This window comes from Trichechus manatus, unplaced genomic scaffold, assembly GCF_000243295.1.
Source record: "Trichechus manatus latirostris isolate Lorelei unplaced genomic scaffold, TriManLat1.0 scaffold00036, whole genome shotgun sequence".
NCBI classification, from domain to species: domain Eukaryota; kingdom Metazoa; phylum Chordata; class Mammalia; order Sirenia; family Trichechidae; genus Trichechus; species Trichechus manatus.
In genome coordinates, this window is record NW_004443972.1 from 15676247 (window position 1) to 15694658 (window position 18412).

Sequence of the window (18412 nt, forward strand, 5' to 3'; positions counted from 1 at the left end):
AGTCTCTCCACAACCTCTCCAACATTTATTATTTTGTGTTTTTTGGATTAATGCTAGCCTTGTTGGGGTGAGATGGTATCTCATTGTAATTTTGATTTGCGTTTCTCTAATGGCTAATGATCGTGAGCATTTCTTCATGTGTCTGTTAGCCGCCTGAATGTTTTCTTTGGCAAAGTGTCTGTTCATATCCTTTGCCCATTTTTTAATTGGGTTATTCAACACCAAAAATTTTTGAGTAATACTGTCTTAGCCTGGTTCCCCCTGTTAAAACAAATATTTTTAACCAATAATAGAAATTTATTGGAGTTTACAGGAGTACCTGAGAGATATTGCGGATTCGGTTCCAGACCACTGCAATAAAGTGAATATCCCAATAAAGCGAGTCACGTGAATTTTTTGGTTTCCACACTGCATATAACAGTTATGTTTACACTATACTGTAGTCTATTAAGTGTGCAATGAAATAGCATTATGTCTAAAAAAACAATGCACATACCTTAATTAAATACCTTATTGCTAAAAAATGCCAACCATCGTCTAAGCCTTCAGCAAATCATAATCTTTTTGCTGGTGGAGGGTCTTGCCTTGATGTTGATGGCTGCTGACTGATCAGGGTGGTGATTGCTGAAGCTTGGGGTGGCTATGGCAATTTCTTAAAATAAGATAACAGTAAAGTTTGCTGCATCGATTGACTCTTCCTTTCACAAAAGATTTCTCTGTAGCATGTGACACTGTTTGATAACATTTTATCCACAGAAGAACTTCTTTCAAAATTGGGGTCAGTCCTCTCAAACCCTGCTGCTGCTTTATCAGCTAAATTTATGTAATATTCTAAGTCCTTTGTTGTCATTTCAACAATGTTCATATCATCTTCACCAGAAGTAGATTCCATCTCAAGAAACCACTTTCTTTGCTCATCCATAAGAAGCAACTCCTCATCCATTAAAGTTTTATCATGAGATTGCAGCAATTCAGTCATATCTTCAGGCTCCACTTTTAATTCTAGTTCTCTTGCTGTTTCCACCACATCTGCAGTTACTTTCTCCACTGTAGTCTTGAACCCCTCAAAGTCATCCATGAGGGTTGGAATCAACTTCTTCCAAACTCCTATCAGTGCTGATATTTTGACCTCCTTCTAGGAATCATGAATGTTCGTAATGGCATCTAGAATGGTGAATCCTTTCCAGAAGATTTTCAGTTTACTTTACCCAGATCCATCAGAGGAAACACTATCTATGGCAGCTATCGCTTTACAAAATGTGTTTCTTAAACAATAAGACTTGAAAGTGAAAATTACTTCATGGGCTGCAGAATGGATGTTGTGCTAGCAAGCATGAAAACAACACTAATCTCCTTGTGCATCTTCATCAGAGCTCTTGGGTGACCAGGTGCATTGTCAATGAGCAGTAATATTGTGAAAGGACTCTCTTTTCTGAGCAGCAGATCTCAACCGTGGGCTTAAAATATTCAATAAACCATGTTGCAAAGAGATGTGCTGTCATCCAGGCTTTGTTGTTCCATTTATAGAGCACAGGCAGAGCAGATTTAGCATAATTTTTAAGGGCCCTAGGATTTTAGGAATGGTAAATGAGCATTGGCTTCAACTTAAAGTCACTAGCTGCATTAGCCCCTAACAAGAGAGCCCACCTCTCCTTTGAAGCTTTGAAGCCAGGCATTGACTTCTCCTCTGTAGCTATAAAAGTCCTAGATGGCATCTTCTTCCAATATAAGGCTGTTTCATCTACAATGAAAATCTGTTGTTTAGTGTAGCCACCTTCATCAGTTATCTTAGCTAGATTTCTGGATAACTTGCACAGCTTCTCCATCAGCCTTGCTGCTTCACCTTGCACTTTTATGTTATGGAGACAGCTTCTTTCCTTAAACCTCTTGAACCAACCTCCGCTAGCTTCTTTTCTTCTGCAGCTTCCTCACCTCTCTCAGCCTTCATAGAATTGAAGAGTTAGGACCTTGCTTTGGATTAGGGTTTGGCTTCAGGGAATGCTGTGGCTGGTTTGGTCTTCTATCCAGACCACTAAAACTTTCTCCGTATCAGCAGTAAGACTGTTTCACTTTCTTATCATTCATGTATTCACTGGAGTAGCACTTTTAATTCCCTTCAAGAACTTTTGCTTTGCACCCACAACTTGGCTAACTGGTGCAAGAGACCTAGTTTTCGGCCTATCTTGGCTTTCTACATGCCTTCCTCACTAAGCTTAATCATTTCTAGCTTTTGATTTAAAGTGAGAGACATGCAACTCTTCCTTTCACTTGAACACTTAGAGGCCAATATAAGGTTATTCACTGGCCTGATTTCAATATTGTTGCGTCTCAGGGAATAGGGAGGCCTGAGGAGAAGGAGAGAGACAGGGGAACGGCCGGTCGGTGGAGCGGTCAGAACACACACATTTATCGATTAAGTTTGCCAGTTTATATGGGCGCAGTTCATGGTGCCCCAAAACAATTACAATAGTAACATCCAAGATTACTGATCACAGATCACAGTAACAGATATAATAATAATGAAAAAGTTTGAAATATTGCAAGAATTACAAAATGTGACACAGAGACATGAAGTGAGCACATGCGGTTGGAAAAATGGTGCCAATAGACTTGCTTAATGTAGGATTGCCACAAACCTTCAATACGTAAAAAAACACAATATCTACAAAGTGCAATAAAGCAAAGCACAATAAAACGAGGTATGCCTGAATTGAATATATGATTTGCTAATTTGGGTAACATTTCGACCAGGAAGTCAAAAACGTTCCGAAGATATGAAAACTTTCAAAAATTCTTATACCCCTTTCGACAAAGGGCCAAAGACCATTCAATTGAGAAGAGACAGTCTCTTCAATAAATGGTACTGGCAAAACTGGAATGTCCACCTGTAAAAAACTGAAACACCACCCATACCTCACATCATACACAATAACTAACTCAAATTGGATCAGACCTAAATACAGAATCTAAAACTATAAAGATTATGGGGGAAAATAGAGACAACTGTAAGGACCCTAATATATAGCGTAAATAGAATACCAAACATAACTAAAAACACCCACACAGCACAAGATGAACCAGATAAATGGGACCTCCTAAAAATTAAACTCTTATGCTCAACAAAAGACTTCTCCAAAACAGTCAAAAGAGAAACTACAAACTGGGAAAAAATCTTTGGCTATGACATAACAGTCAAAAGACTAATCTCTAAAATTTATAGAAAATTTCAACATCTCAACCATAAAAAGACAATCTAATTAAAAAGTGGGCAAAGGATATGAACAGACACTTCATCAAAGAAGACATTCAGGCAGCTAACAAACATATGAACAAATGCTTTTGATCATTAGCTATTAGAGAGATGCAAATCAAAACTATAATGAGGTACCATCTCACCCTGACATTACTGGCACTCATCAAAAATAAAAAAAAAAAAACCAGAAAATAACAAATGTTGGCAAGGTTGTGGGAAGATTTGAACTCTTATATACTGTTGATAAGAATGTAAAATGGTACAACCACTTTGGAAGGTGGTACGGCACTTCCTCAAAAAGCTAGAAATAGAAATACTCTGTTGTTATTGTTAGGAGCTGTCGAGTTGGTTCCGACTCATAGCGACCCTATGTACAACATAACGAAACACTGCCTAGTCCTGCGTCATCCTCACAATTGTTGTTATGCCTGAGCCCGTTGTTGCAGCCACTGTGTCAATCCGTCTCGTTGAGGGTCTTCCTCTTTTTCATTGATCCTCTACCAAACATGATGTCCTTCTCCAAGGACTGATCCCTCTTGATAACATGTCCAAAGTATGTGAGACGAAGTCTTGCCATCCTTGCTTCTAAAGAGCATTCTGGTTGTACTTCTTCCATGACAGATTTGTTTATTCTCCTGGCCGTCCATGGTATAGTTAATATTCTTCACCAACACCACAATTCAAAGTCATCAATTCTTCTTCAGTCTTCCTTATTCATCATCCAGCTTTTGCACGCATATGAGTGATTGAAAACACCATGGCTTGGGTCAGGCTTACCTTAGTCTTCAAGGGGACATCTTCACTTTTTAACACTTTAAAGAGATCTTTTGCAGCAGATTTGCCCAATGCAATGTGTCGTTTGATTAAAAAACAATAAATTACAAAATGACAAATAGGTAGATAGATATGCCAAGATGTGTGGGAAGAAGTAAGGGAACACACCCACCTGTAAATATAGGTTTGGTGGTGGATATTTCTACATTCAAGGTACAGCTTATATAGAGCACACCAGGGATAAAGTCAGGGAAACCTCTTAAAAGTAACCAAACACCTCGCGAGATGAAGTTCCTAGGCTGGAAGACAAAGAACCATAGACTCAGGGGACATCTACATCAATTGGCACAGCATAGTACATAAAGACAATGTTCTGCATGCTACTTTGGTGAGTAGCGTCTGGGGTCTTAAAGCTTGCATGTGGCCATCTAAAATACAACTATTGGTCTTTTCCTGTCCGGAGTGAGGAAGAGTGAAGGAGACCAAAGACTCAAGGGAGCAATTAGTCCAAAGGAACTATATGAACCACAGCCTACACGACCCCAAGACCAGAAGAACTAGATGGTGCCTGGCTACCACTACCAACTGCTCTGACTGGGATCACAACAGAGGATCCTGGACAGAGGGGGAGAAAATTGTAAAACAAAAAAATCAAATTCACAAAAAAGACCAGCCTTGCTGGTCTGACAGAGACTGGAGGAACCCCGACTACTATGGCCCTAAGACACCCTTCTGAACTGGAAATGAAGCCATTCCCAGAGACCACCTCCCAGCCAAACAATAGACAAGCACATAAGATAAACAATAATACCTGAGATGAATGTATTCCTTAGAACAATCATTATAAGATGAGAAAGCAAGAAGGGATAGATAATCAGGACTAAAGAAAATAAGCAAACCAGGGTGGAAAGGGGGAGAGTGCTGACACATTGTGGGGAATGAAACCAAGGTCATGTGAAACAATTTATGTACAAACTATCACATTGGAAACTAATTTGCTCGGTAAACTTTCACCAAAAGCACAATTAAAAAAAACAATTCTTATACCCCATCTTATCAGCATTGCCATGGAAAAGGGCCAGGGAACAGTATTCACATAACAAGTTAACCTAAAACACAGCTTCCAGCCCAACCCTGGAGTTTCTGTTTCCTGAAACTGACTGAATTCTTCAAAAAAGCACAATGCCTAAGGCAAAACTGTCTTACTGTGCTATTTACTATTAAAGGTGACTTTAGGAAACGAGTTTTCTCAAGGCTCAAAATTCAAAAGGACATTTAAGGGCAATGGCCTGGGTGGGTTACCCCAACCTCCATGCACCCCAGAAATCTGGATTCCAGGAGAATTAAAGCTGTTTCTCACCCGAAGCAGAGCCTGGGAGGCAATCCTAGGCAAGGAGCAGGATTGAAGGTCAGAGTGAAACAGAGAAAAGGAAAAGCTATTGTCTTGGTCACTGCAGTGGCAGCAGATGTTCAGTCCTGGCAGGAACTTCAGAAAGCCTCAGAACTGTCTTGGGGACAAAAGGAGGAAAGCATTTATCCATAGGCTTCCAGCCCCTGTCGGACAAGGCAATCCTAAGGCTATTAACACCTCTGCACACTTCTGCTGCAGTGGCGAGCTTCAAGCAAGGTCACAACCAAGAAGCCTGGGGAAGGAACAGGTACACAGTGTGACCAGAGGTGAGGCACCTTCAGTTTGCTCCGGAGGGAAGCGGGGGGACGCCTGTGCAGAGCTGGATGCAGAGAGTTGGCTGGAGCGGGGCAGAGAACCTGTGAAGTGTGCGCAGGGGTTCCAATGTATGAACTGAGTCTACAGCACAACATTATCTGTAGAAGCCAGCATTCCTGCCTGAAAATATGCAAAAAAGGGCTGCTTTAGTTGTTCCGGATCACATAGACTTCAATCACAAAGTACTGATCATTCTTTCCCTCCAGCTTCAGAATTACATCATGTGCTATAGGAATATCACCAAAGTAGAGGATTCAGCCCTATTTGAGTGGGCTCAAGCACAGGGTTACTATGGGTCAGAATTCACTCAACAGTAATGGGTTTGGGTTTTGGAGCCCTGCTAGCGCCAGTGGTTAGCTAACCAAAAGGTCAGCAGTTCCAATCCACCAGGCGCTCCTTGGAAACCCTACAGGGCAGTTCTACTCTGTCCTGTAGGGTCACTATGAGTCAGAATCAACTCGACGGCAACAGGTTTTGTTTTGTGTTTTTGTTTTGTTTTTTTTTTTTTTGAGTGGGCTGGCAACTACTGAAGGAAGCTTAATTAGATAGTAGTCCACAAGGCTTAATTAGGTAGTAAAGTGTGATAGGGATGTTAATCATTGATGAGGTGCAGTGCCGTGGGAGCAAAGAGGAGAGAGAGTTCAGGAAGAGCTGGAGTGCTTAGGGATAGCTAACTGTGTTCATACAGGGTAGTGAGTATTGGGGAAAGAGGCTGTTCTAGGATGGGAAGAAGTTATGAGAAAAAAATACACAGGTTAGAACATGCGATGCTTGTGTGGGAGACAGAAAAGAGGTGTGCCTGCCTGGAGCAAAGGGCGGCTAATGGATGGTGTCCTGGCAAATGAAGTCAGTTGCCAGCACATTGGCCTACCTCCCAGGGGCTGTGGAACGTTCTGAGTCATTCATCTGATATGGACTCCACTTTATCCTCTATATAATGAAAAAAATAATAGTAATAAGCCTGCCCTGACCAATAGTAAATAATATTCTGAAGTAGTGGAGCTATGAATATGAGTAGAATAAGGAGGGGGGAAAGAAGCTGTATTTCATCTTCTGAGCAATTAGTGTAATGAAGAGAGATGAGGACAGCTTCCTGGCCTACCAACACATTTCCTATCCAATGATTAGAAGATTCAGAAAAGGGCTAGTTTTTCCTCTCTTCTTGAAGCTCTTTGGCTTCTAGGTGGAAATCTGTGGTAAAGAGCTTTTTAGCCTTTGAGAAAATGATCATTATACACCCCGGTCTTGCTTGTATTTCAGATTTATGAGGCAGGGTCAAACCAAGAACACAGTTGCCTTGGAGTCAATTCCGATTCATGGTGACCCCATGTGTATCAGCATAGAACTGTGAGGAAAAGTAGTATAATGGTAAAAAGAGGTAGCCCTGTTACTTAATCTCCAGCCTCAGTTTTCTTTTATGTAAAATGGAGATAATAGTTGCTTCATAGTCTTGTTGTATTAAATGAGATGATGTGTGCAAAGCGCTTAGCAGAGTCTGGCATATTGTTCACACTGTGAGTGTGTGGGAGGGAGCGGGGCAGCAGCAAACAAGAGCCAGAGAGAGAGCTTAGAAGTAAGCATTGCAGAGCACTGTGTGATTGACAGTTGTTTCTCCTGACTCTAGGCAGGAAGGGGAGGGGGGCTTAGTGCTCTGCATTTGAAGGCCTTTGTAGATCTTTACATTACTGTATTTCTCATTTTGAATTATAATCATTAATTTATTTATATCTCTCTCCTGAATATGAGTTCCTTAAGGAACCAACTATATTTTACCTGTCTTGGACTTTCCAGGGCAGCACTGTTCCTGGCACTTAGTAAACTCTCAAAAGGTGTCATTGAATGTTAATTGGCCTAATATCACGTTTAGCACTTCTGTTCTACTTCCAAGTTCATTGTGTAGTGCCTGAGGTCTTAAAAGCTTGCAAGTGGCCATCCAAGGTACAACAATTTGCCTGGAGCAACAGAGGAAGAAAAAGAGTCAGGAATAGGAGGAGGAAATGTAAGGCATGAATGATTATCTCCATGAAGAGCTACCTCTTTTGTCATAAGACTGGAAGAACTGGATGGTGCCCAGCTACCATTACTGAACGTTTTGATAAAAGACTCTATAGAAGTATCCTGATCAAAAGGGGACAAAAAGCAAAACAGAATTCCAAATGTCATGGAATCTAGACTTTCTGGAGCCACTGAGGCTGATGAACCCCATAAACTACTGCCCTGAGATAATCTTTAATTCTGAAACCATATCCCCTGAAGCCTTCTTTAAACTAAACAACAGCCTAGCTTAACTAGTAAAAAATGTCCGCCATGAGCTTTGTGGTCTTTTAAAAAACTTACTATATGGGATCAAATTGTTAACAGCACCTCAAAAAGTTAGATAGAGAGCTTTTGAGAAAATAAGTTTATGTTAACAGAGGAGGAACAAATCAGAAAAGGAGGGTGAGAACGGTTGCACAATTTGAAGAATGTAATCAATGTGGCGTAGTGGTTAAGAGCTATGGCTGCTAACCAAAAGGTCAATAGTTCAAATCCACCAGGCACTCCTTGGAAACTCTATGGAGCAGTTCTACTCTGTCTTATGGGGTCGCTATGAGTTGGAATCGACTTGACGGCAATGGGTTTGGCTTTTTTGGTTTGGTATTGTACACATAGAAATTGTTGACTGGTGTATGTTTTGCTGTGTATATTTCCAACAAAATATAAAAAAAGTCTGTTGAATGAGTGAAGGAGGGAAAAAAGAAAAGAAGGAAGGAAGCAAGGAGAGTGAAAGAAAGAGGAAGGAAGAAAAGAAAGTAGAAAAGAGAAGAAAGGGAAGAAGGAAGGAAAGAGGCTGGAAACAATATAGTTTGTAGTCATTTGGAACTTGAGAAAAATGTTAGAAACCTGAATCGTGTTGAATGAAAACAGGAGAGAAAATGCAGTAATTCAAAACTCAATATATGGGTTGCGGTTAGGGTCAAAATTAACAAATATTTTTTGAGCAATAAAAGGTGAGATCCTGATTCATAGAGAGGATTTAACGAAGGGACTATTTCAAACTTACGGTCAGGGTGAAAGAAACCAAAACAGGAGAAATACTGAGCTTCTAGAAAGAGCAAGAAGCTGTCATTACTATCCCTAAGCCTGAAGGGATGAGGATAGGGAACGGTTACTGGATCTTAAGAAGAGCTGCACCCATGGACAGGGGGCATTTGACAGAACAGGAGAAGAGTAACTACTACTGAACTGAGTCCTGCCGGGTAGGAAGCTGAAGGAATAAACACCTGACCTCTCTTTCCTTCTGTCCTCTGCTTTCCTCCCACTGGTTAAATGGAAGTCAGAGGGCAAGGAAGTCTACAGAAGTCAGCTTCCTGGAGCACAGAGCAGGGTGGAGAACTGTGGAGAGTGATTCTGCAGAGGCAAAGAGAATATCCAACACAAATCCTTCCTGTCAGTCTTTGTACCGGTGTGGAGGATACAACAAAGAACAAGGCAGAATGAGTGCTTGTCTGTGCTCACAGAGTTTAGGGTCTAATGGGAGAAACGAACAGGTAAACAAACAATAATAATTGGGTGCAATGCATTTCATGATATGGGGACGTATCTGAAGCTCTAAGATTCAGCAGGGTCACCTAATCAAGCTTGATGCTCAGAGAAGTCTTTAAAGGAAAAGTGACATCTAAGCTGGCACCTGGAAAATTTAGCTGACTTCAAAAGATACTGTTAAGAGAATGAAAAGACAAGCCACCGACTGGGGCAAAATATTTGTAGATCATTTACCTGATAAAAAACTTGTATCCAAAATATATAAAGAATTTTCAAATTCAATAATAAGAAAACAAACAACCCAATTTAAAAAAATGGGCTAAAGATTTGAATAGACACTTCACCAAAGAAGATATCCTATAAACCCACTGCTGTTGATTTCAACTCACAGCGACCTCATAGAACAGAGTAGAACTGCCCCACAGGGTTTCCAAGGAGTGGCTGGTGGATTCAAACTGCTGACTTTTTGTTAGCAGCCTGAACTCTTAACCACTGCGCCACCAGGGCTCCAAGATGACGCTCGTGGGTTAAAAATCCTTCTTCCATTATTTCTTAGCTGTGTTACCTTTGTCAAATTACTTAATCTTGTTGCGTTTCCTCCTCTACGTAAGGGACAGTAATAACCTGCCTGGTAGGGTTACTGTAAGATGAGAAAAAATGTGAGCAAAATGTCAGGCACAAGCAGACCCTCGAGAAGTGCTAGCCACAGCCATTCTGAGGGAGGGAGGGCAATCCTAATGGAGTGGGGACAAAGAACCTGCTCGGTGTTCGTACTTGTCTTACCTTGCTGGCTCCGAGGGTTGGACACTTTGTCAAGTTTTATTTCTAAGCCAGTTCAAAACACTAAAGCTCAGAGTAGAGGAGATAATGGGGATTAGAGATGAGAGAGACACCGGGAGGTGAAAAGAAACTTGCAAAGGTCCGCCTCTACCCTCCTCAGGTTAAACTGGTTAAAGTTCATTGTAGCTTTCTGAGAAGAGGGCTTGCAGAGCTAAGTGAAGAGAGAGCACTAAAATTGGAAAACCTGTTTGGTATTGCTAGCTCTCCTGGAAATCATTTAAGGCATGCTACTTAGATTTTCCAAAGCTTAACTTTTTTTTCTAGGTTGAAGCAGGTATCACAGTGTTGTCAAACGTATGGATTTTGTAAAAAGGGAAGATGTAGATGGTTAAATGACCAGGAATCCATGAATAGAGCTTATTTTTTCCTGCATTATGTTTATCAATCAATATATAAGTTTGCTACTTTATAATGGCTTTATTTATGTTTTGTTACTAGGAAAACAAACAAACAATGTATTAATATAGGGCCAGAAACCTCAACCTTTGAATCCAGGATTGATATATTAAATACAATTTTTAATATATTCCTAGAGCATAGGTTTGAAATTCAGTGAATTATAAAATTATATAAGCCCTTTGTTATATGTTTATTGAGGTATAATTGACAAACAATAAACTGCACAAATTTAAAGTGCATAATTTGAGAATTTTCAACATACTTATTACTCATGAAACCATTACCAAAACCAGGACAGTGAACATATCCATCATTCCTACAAATTTTCTTGTATTCCTTGGTAAATCGTCCCACCTTTCCACCTCAGCCCCCATCTATTGAGATGCTTTCTGTCACTGTAAATTAATTTGCATTTTTCAGAACTTTATATAAATACAATAATAACTTTGTACTCTTTTTGGTCCTGCTTCTTTCACTCAGCATAAATATTTTGAGATACAATCATGTTGTTGCATATATTAATAGTTCATTTCTTTTTATTGCTGAGTAACATTCTGTTGTATAGAAATTCATTATACAGCATTCCAAGTTTTTCAAGCAACTGCCAAACTGTTTCCCAAGGTGATTGTACCATTTTACTTTCCCACTGGTGGTGCCTGAGAGTTCCAGTTCCTCCACATTCTTGTCAACACTTGGTCGGTCTTTTTAATTGTTAGCCATTCTAATAAATATGTAGTGGTATCTCACTGTGGTTTAAATTTGCATTTATTTAATGACTAATGATATTGAAAATCTTTTTATGTGCTTATTTGCCATCTGTATATCTTCTTTGGGGACACTGGTAGTTCAGTGATAGAATTTTCACCTTCCATGTGGGAGACCCGGGGTTAATTCCCAGCTAATATACCTTATGCGCAGCCTCTACTTGTCTGTCAGTGATGGTTTGCATGTTATGATCCTGAACAGATTTCAATGGAGCTTCCAGACTAAGACAGACTAGGAAGAAAGGCCTGGCCATCTGCTTCCAAAACTCAGCCAGTGAAAACCCTATGGGTCACAACTGTCCAATCCATCAATTATGGGTATGGTGCAGGACTAGGCAGCACTTTGTTCCATGGTGCATGGGGTCTCAGTAAGTCAGGGGCGGACTCAAAGCCACCAGCTAACAACAACATATCTTCTTTGGTGAAGTATCTGTTCAAATTTTTGCCCACTTAAAATAAACTGGATTATTTTTTATATTACTGAGCTTTGAGTGTTCTTTACATATTCTGGATACAAATTCTTTATTAAGATATATAATTTGTAAATATTTTATCCTAGTCTGTGGTTGTATTTTCATTCATATGGTTTATTGAATTTTTTAATGTGGCAGAATATATACAACAAAATATTTGCCATTTGAACCACTTTTACATGTACAATTCAGTGACATTAATTACATTGACTATGTTATGCGACCATCACCTCTGTTTCCAAATTTTTCATCACCCTGAATAGATAGAAACTCAGTACCCCTTAAGCAATAACTCTGCATTTTCCCTTCCCATCCACCCCTGGTAACCACTAATACACTTTAGTCTCTATTCACTTTCCTACTGGTAGCGTGGTGGTCAAAGCATTCAGTTGCTAATCAAAATGTTGGCAGTTTGAACCCACCAGCTGCTCCGAACAGAAAGGTGTGGCACTCTGCTTTTGAAAGATTTACAGCCTTGGAAACCCTATGGGGCAGTTCTACTCTGTCTTACAAGGTTGCTATGAGTTGGAATCGACTTGACAGCAGTGGGTGTGGTTTTTGTTTTGGTAGACATGCATGGAACTGTAAAATATTTGTCTTTTAGTATCTGACTTATTTCACTCAGCATAATGTTTGTAAGGTCCAACCATGTCACAGCATGAATCAGAACTACATTTCTCTTTATGGCTAAATAATATTCCATAGTATGTATGTACCACATTTTGTTTATCCATTTATCTGCATGGAAAATGGGTTGTTTCACCTTTTAACTATTGTGAATAATCCTGCAATGAACATTGGTGTGTAAGTATCTGTTTGAGTCCCCGCTTTCAACTCTTTTGGGTACATACCTATGAGTGAATATGGGTCATATGGTAATTCTATGTTTAACTATTTGAGGAACCGCCAAACTGTTTTTCACAGCGGCTGTACCATTTTATTATCTCACCAGGAATAGATGAAGATTCTAATTTCTCTACATTCTTGCCAAAATTTGTTATTTCCCATTTTTCTGATAATAACCATCAAATTAGGGGTGAAGTGGCATGTCATTGTGGTTTTGATTTACATTTCCCTAATGACATTGAGTGTCTTTTCATGCCCTTCTTGGGGCTATTTGTGTCTCTTCTTTGGTGAAATGTCTATTCAAGTTTTTGCTCATTTATTGATTGAGTTTTTGTCTTTTTATAGTTGCATTAATAATATCTTTAGAAGAGCAGAAGTTATAAATTTTTATAAATTCCAATTCATGAATTTATTTTTTTTATGGAGCATGTTTTGAAATCTAAGAAATCTTTGCCTAACCTAACATCACAAAGATGTTCTCCTATGCTTTCTTCAAAATGCCATATATTTTTAGATTTTACTTTTAGGTTTATGCTCCATTTTGAGTTAATTTTATATTTGAGTTTCATTTTTTGCATTTGAATATCCAATTACTCCAGCACCAATTATTTTTTATTTTTATTTTTTTATTGTACTTTAGATGAAGGTTTACAGAAGAAATAGTTTCTCATTTAGCTGTTAGTACACATATTGTTTTATGACAATGGTTAACAACCCCATGACATGTCAACACTCTCCCTTCTTGACCTTGGGTTCCCTATTACCAGCTTTCCTGTCCCCTCCTACCTTCTAGTCCTTGTCCCCGGATTGTTGTGCCCCATTAGTCTCGTTTTGTTTTATGGGTCTGTCTAATCTTTGGCTAAACGGTGAATCTCGGGAGTGACTTCACCACTGAGCTAAAAGGGTGTCTGGGGGCCATACTCTTTGGGGTTTCTCCAGTCTCTGTCAGGCCAGTAAGTCTGGTCTTTTTTTGTGAGTTAGAATTTTGTTCTACATTTTTCTCTAGCTCTGTCCGGGACCCTCTATTGTGATCCCTGTCAGAGTAGTCAGTGGTGGTAGCTGGGCACCATCTAGTTGTACTGGACTCAGTCTGGTGGAGGCTGTGGTAGTTGTGGTCCATTAGTCCTTTGGACTAATCTTTCCCTTGTCTCTTGTTTTCTTCATTCTCCCTTGCTGCCAAAGGGGTGAGACCAGCGGAGTATCTGAGATGGCTGCTCGCAGGCTTTTAAGATCCCAGATGCTACTCACCAAGGTAGAATGTAGAACATTTTGTTTATCAACTGTGTTATGCCAATTGAGCTAGATGTTCCCCAAGACCAGGGTCCCCATAATCTTCTGCCCAGCAATTCGGTCCCTCAGGGAGTTTGGATGTGTCTATGGAGCTTCCATGACCTTGTCTTGTACAAGTTGACCAGCACCAATTATTGAAGACTATCCTTTATCCACTGAACCTTTTTTGTGCCTTGATCAAATATGAGTTGTCTATGTATGTCTGAACTATGTATTCTGTTCCATTGAATTATTTTTCCTTTCCAGTGGTACCACATTGTGTTGATTGTAGTAGTGTTATCATTAGTTTGAAATCAGGTAGTGTTAGCCCTTCACCTTTATTCTTTTAAAATGGTTTTGGCTCTTCTAGATCCTTTGTAGTCCCATATGAATTTTAGAGCTAGTTTGTTACTTTCAAAAAAAAAAAAAAAATCCTGGTGGTGTTTTGTGTGGACTGAATTGAACCTATAGATCAACTTGGAAAGAATTAGCATCTTAACCATATTGAACCTGTTTAGAAGTGTGTTATTTGGTTTCCAAATATTTGAGGATTGTCCACATATCTTTCTGTTATTGATTTCTAATGTAATTCCATTACGGTCAAAGAATATACTTTGTATGACTTGAATCTTTTTCAATTTATTGAGATTTGTCTTATGGTCTGGAGTATGGTCTATTTTGGTAATGTTTCATGTGCGCTTAAAAAGAACATGTCTTCTGCTGTTATTGGGTGGAGTGTTCTGTGAATGTCAGCTTGCTTGGTGCCTGTCTTGCAGGGATCACTGTCCTTCAATGCCTGTTGTCCAGTGTCTTGAAAACAGTTGTTTCATTTATCTTAGTTGTTTTTTGTTGTTCATCTTCTTGTTATTTTTTGTTGCTGTTTCAGGTAGGAGGGTAAATCTGTTACTTCATCTTGTTGGAAAGCAGAAGTCTTTTCCTTTGTTTTATTATAGTATTTTTTCCCACATCCACATTTGGCTTCAAACTTGGCTTTACATGAGGAAGAAGAGGAAGCTGGAAATAAGGACTAGCATAAGGAACTCCAGAAATCTGTACTATAACATTTTTTTCTAATGGCTTATGGCTATGTCTGGCTTTTTCCATGGAGTGTTTATGTGTATTTGTGTGTGTGCGTGGGTGTGTGTGGTGTTGGTATATGAATGAGTTTCACACTCCTTTAGAACACATTTCAGAAACAATGAGTAAGCTAAAAATATTATAAAATAAAACAGAAAGGCTTTGAGCAGCCAAATTAGATGTGAAATCATAGAATCATATCACTGAAGTCTCTAGGCTAAAATGTCTCTATTTCATTCACAGGAGAACACTTTAGGCCCATACCCTTAAGTTACAAATAACTCCACCATCGGGATATCATGTTTCTTAGCCCATTTCACAGACATTATATTTGAAGGACAAGCGGCTGCACTAGGCATTCATATTGACAAGCCTGGTGTTAAGGGTTGAATTGTGTCCTCCCGCCCCAAAAGATATGTTGAAATCTGTACCTGTGAATGTGGCCTTTTTTAGAAATAGGGTCTTTCCAGATGTAACTAGTTAAGTTGACATAGATCATACTGTAGTGAGGTGAGCCTTAATCCTATATGATTGGTGTCCTTATAAGAAAAGGAGAAGAGACAGACAAAACCGCAGGGAAGATGGCCATGTGATAACAGAGCAGAGATTAGAGTGAGGAATTCATAAGCTAAAGAAAACCTGGGGCTATCAGAAGCTGGAAGAAGCAAAAGCTCCTTGGAGCCTTCAGAGCGAGCGTGGCCCTGCTAGACCCTTGATTTCAGACTTCACGTCCAACACTGTGAAAAAACAAAGTCTGTAGTTTCAAGGCACCCAGTTTATGGTACCTTGTTAGAGCAGTCCTGGGAAACTAACCACAAGCGGTGAGGAGCCCCTGTACCCCAGCAGGTACCCCTTTCCAGATGCCAGGGCACTCTGTGTCCACAGCTGCCCTTTCACCTTAGGCAGTGCAGGAGGAACATTGACCAGGTCTTCTGTTTTCCTTTCCGAGGCTCCCTGAAGACCATTTGCCTTCCAGTAACACTGTCTTTCCCCAGCCCATACAGCAGCAAATCACATCAATTGTCTGTAGCTTTCTTTCATAAATCATATTCCAGCCCTATTCTAGTTGCCATAATTCTATTTGTAGGTTTCCATATCTCCCCAAATCACTTACTCACAGACATTCTCTTGGGTTATTTCTACAGAGGTTAATTGCTTCCGTTTGCGCTGATTTTTACTAGTTTTACTCTCAGAGTAGTTTAATTTCCAGATTTGCGGACAGCAAACTTCCCCTCTGTGGACTTGACAGAGGCGTGCCATGCTTAAACCAAATCACCCCACAGTGTGGCAGTTCTTTCTATACCATCCCACTCCCTGCAGAGTGATGAAATACTCTGCCTTCTGCAATTATCCCCGGTTCTCTGCTTTTAATTGTATCCCCTGAGGGGATGGTGTGACTCACTTGTGTGAGCCACAGAAAACCTATGTGTCTCTTTTTACCAAATTTTTCTATGTTTTGACTCGTGTGTTCTGTTCAGGCAAATTCCTGTTTGTTAGTAAGAGTAATTATTTTGAAGAAAAAGCTAAACCCAAATCTAAACTGGTCCCGACATGTTTGCCCGAGTTTCTTAAAAAAACAAAAACTCTGAAATCTGTCACTTGTAATGGTTAGTTATAATAAATAGTTGTGATTTTGTTATTTCCATCCATATTCTTAATTTTGCCTGGAGGCCTTCACGACCTACATTATTCCTCCACTCCCTACCCCACAATTTTCCCACTGCCATCCTATTTCTCAGAAAAGCCTGCGATTTGTTTGTGGGCTGTCCCTCTGGGAGGACTGGCTAGGGAAAGGACTGAGTGAGATACATTATTGTGAAATTACACTTAGAATTGAGTAATGATCTCTAAGGCTCTATAAAGCATTAATTTGAGAAATAGTGTTTCAAATTGATTTTCCACTGTCTACCTCCAAACCAAAAGGGAAGAACATGGCTGGCGTTTCTCAAGCTGAAAGAATTGAAGAAAAAAATCAAGTCCTGAGTTGCAATATTGAAGGATTCTATGGGCAAAATGTTGAAAGATGCAGGAAGCATCAAAAGAAGATGGAGGTAATACAGAGAGTCTCTGTACTAAAAAGGATTGGTAGACGTTCAACCGCTTCAGGAGGTGACATCTGATCGAGAACTATTGGTACAGAAGGAAGAAGGCCAAGCTGTGCCGAAAGCATTGATGAAAAACAAAGCTTCAGGAGCTGATGGAATACCAATTGAATGTTTCAACAAATAGATACAATGCTGGAAGTGCTCACTCGTCTATGCCAAGAAATTTGGAAGACAGCTAACTGGCCAACCGACAAGAAGAGATCCATATTTGTGCCCATTCCAGAGAAAGATGATCTGATGGAATGTGAAAAATTATCGAACAATATCATTAATATCACTTGCAAGGAAAATTTTGCTGAAGATAATTCAAAAGTGGTTGCAGCAGTACATCGACAGGGAACTGCCAGAAATTCAAGCTGGATTCAGACGATGTAGTACAAAGGATATCATTGCTGATGTCAAATGGATCTTGGTTGAAAGCAGAGAATACCAGAAAGATGTTTACTTGTGTTTTATTGACTATGTAAAGGCATTTAACTTTGTGAATCGTAACGAATTATGGATAACATTGTGAAAATTGGGAATTCCAGAACACTTAATTATGTTCATGATGAACCTGTACATAGACCAAGAGACAGTCATTCAAACAGATCAAAGGGATACTACATGGTTTAAAATCAGGAAAGATGTGTGTCAGGATTGTATCCTTTTACCATACAAGCTGGACTGTACAAAGAAGAAGCTACATCAGGATTGGAGGAAGACTCATTAACAATCTGTGATATGCAGATGATACAACGTTGCTTGCTAAAAGAGAAGGGGACTTGAAGCACTTACTGATGAAGGTCAAAGACTATAGCCTTCAGTACGAATTGCACATCAATGTAAAGAAAACAAAAATCCTCACAACTGGACCAATAAGTAACCTCATGATAAATTGTAAAAATACTGAAGCTGTCAAGGATTTCATTTTACTTGGACTCACAGTCAATGCCTGTGTAAGCAGCAGTTAAGAAATCAAATGACGTAGTGCATTGGGCAAATCTGCTGCCAAAGACGTCTTTAAAGTGTTAAAAAGCAAAGATGTCACTTTGAGGATTAAGGTGCACCTACTCAAGCCATGGTATTTTTCAATCACCTCATATGTATATGAAAGCTGAACAATGAATATGGAAGACCAAAGTAGAGTTGATGCCTTTGAATATGGTGTTGGTGAAGAATATTGAATATACCATGGACTGCCAGAAGAACAAACAAATCTGTCTTGGAAGAAGTACAACCTGAATGCTCCTTAGAAGCAAGGATGGTGAGATTTCGTCTCACTTTGGGTATTGTAAAAATGGTATGGGGACATCTTCATCTGACCTCCTCCAACTTCACATGGGGGAAGAAGAATCAAGATCAACAGCCCAAGGCTGACT